The following is a 2485-nucleotide window of genomic DNA, read 5'->3' on the forward strand; positions in this document are numbered from 1 at the left end:
GGTGGCCCCCAGCGATAGCCTCCTGGAAGGGGGGATTGTGAGCTGGGCCTCAGGTGCGTGCAGCATTCAGGGAGGTCAGATGGGGCTTCTTGAACACATAGCACGTGTCCTGGTTTGTGACCCGGGGAAGAGGGTAAGCAGGGGTTAGAGAGGACAGTGGGTTCCAGGGCTCAGATCTCCCGGCTAACAGGTGAGACTGAAGATGGAATCGCCTGGTCTTGAAGGCACCACGTGTTTCTTACTTGCTCTTCTGACCTAGTAGGGACTCTTTGAGGGAAGTGAGGAGGATTTGGGGAAGCAGGAGACTCAGAGCCCTTACCTGGCTTCACTGACTCCTGCTGGAGACCCTGGACTCGGATGAGCAGCTTTGGATGCACTGCTCCGGGAGAGGCCTGGGAGCCTTCAGTCCTTGGAAGGCAGCCCAGAATGTCACTAGCTGCAGGAGGGGTTGAAACAGAAAAAAGCCTTGGGCCAGGGAAGGGGTGGGAGGAAAGGAGCCCTGGTGGTAGGCGGCCTTGGCCAGGTCGGGCTTCCCAGCAGGCCCCGAGGGGACCCCAGGAGTCGGCAGTCGGCCCGGCCAGGGCTTGAGCCCTGACCCTGACCACACTCATGGCAGTGAGGGCCCAGTACAAGTAGAGGACTGGCAGCCTCCAGAAGAACGCTGACCGGTCCGGAGAAGTCACACCTGACGGGAATGGGACAATCAGGCCCAGCCAACTGGCTGAGAAGGGAAACCGTGTGGAAGAGCAGCCCTATCCCGGCACCTGCCGCGGGGCTGGCGGAGCGGGGTGGCAGTGGGCCTCAAGCTGCACAGCGGACAGACGTTCCAGAAGCGCTGCCCTGCCTCGTGACGGGTAGTTAGCACAGGAGACAGTGTGCTGAGCCCCAGAGCTGTGGGAAACCGTGCAGTACCTCCACTTTGTTGTGCCGTGTCCAGACCTCCCAGGCCTGTCCTGCATCCCGTGACTGGCCCGGCCTGGCCATGGTCACGGCAGGCAATCAAGGAGAGCCACGGGGCTCCCAGGGGCCTGCACAGCCCCAGAGAGACCCTCGCCCCTACAGGCAGGAAGCCTCGGACTGTCTGAGTCAGGAAGGGCTGAGGCCACTGCCTGTCTGGCTGTCACACTTCTGGGTGGACAAAAAGCCCCAGAATGAGATCCCGCCCCAAACATACTGACACTGAGGAGAGTCAGGAGGAAAGCCTCCAGTGTGGTCCTCGTGGGCTGCCTGTTGGAGGTGGGGGGAGAGTCGCCGGGGGAGAGTCCTCGAGACCCCCCAGGAAGGAGGCTGCTTCCTCCTGTGCTCAGTAACCAACTTCCCTGAGCTGTGGAGGGGGGAGCAGAGCAGGCCTCTTGGCGTCTTTCACATGACGGATCCCCACCAGGCCCCTGCGGCTTCCAGCATCCTGTGGGCGGCCTGGTTTCAGACGCCTCCACTGTGCCTCACGGCCGAGGCTACAGCCGCCTGTGTGCGCTCTGGGGGCCTGGAGCCTCAGCAGGCTGCTCGAGAGAACAGCCGTGTGTCTCCCCCAGTGTCTGGCAAGTTGCTGGGGCCCTGAAGGCACTGCTGCAGGGGAGGCTGGGAGGGGGCACAGAAGGATGTCATTGCACGGAGCACTTCTGTAGTCACCTCAGTCCCCTCCGCTCCCCTCTCCTTCACCTCCACACAGCCCTTGAGAACAGGCTGCTGCAAACACACGTCCCCTCCCACCTCCCCTCATCCACCAGCTGCATTATCTGAACCCACCACCCTCCTGCTCTACAACCACGGATGGCTCCCAGCTGGCTGGCTTAGGAAAACTGGGGTACCCATCGCTTGGCTCCCACCTTGTCACCTGCTTCTCTCCATGGCCCCACAGTGACCTGCTCCCTGTCACTGGAGGATGTCCTGTACTTGTCCCCTGTTGTAATGTTTCTCCTGTTGTTCACTCTGGGCATGTCCTTCCCCCTCACCCCTTCTCGGTCAGGGCAGCCCACATGTTGAGGTCCACCTCAGGTGCCCAAGTGAATGGCCACACTCTGCCACCTCAGGGTGCACCTGACCTGCCTTTGGGACCACCTCGTGGGGTACAGCTGGGTGCCTGAGCAAGGAAAGCAAGGGGGGCACAGCCGCATCAGAGCAGGGGAGCCTGAGCGAGAAGACTGTTCCAGACCAAGAAGCCAGCCTCCTGCTGTGTGGCCTTGGGCAAGTCACCGAATGTCCCCGCAGCTAGCCTGGTTTCCCGCCCCCCCCCAAAAAGCAAAGGTCTGCTCATGGTGAGCCCCTTCTCCTCTGTGGCCTTGGCTGGACATCTGTCCTGAACATCAGTCAGATGTGCAGATCCTGGCGGCACCCCCTACCTCTCCGAATTACAGAGTGGTGACAAGGCCGAACCGGGGCAGCCGCGGCTCACTGATTTGTCTCAGAGGCTGTTGGCTTTTGAAATCAGACAGGAAGGAGGGTTGAGGTGGAGCCCTACACAGGAAGAGGTGAGGAGCCCCGGCTG

Source organism: Hyaena hyaena, unplaced genomic scaffold, assembly GCF_003009895.1.
Source record: "Hyaena hyaena isolate Hyena2069 unplaced genomic scaffold, ASM300989v1 scaffold_155, whole genome shotgun sequence".
In the NCBI taxonomy this organism is placed as follows: domain Eukaryota; kingdom Metazoa; phylum Chordata; class Mammalia; order Carnivora; family Hyaenidae; genus Hyaena; species Hyaena hyaena.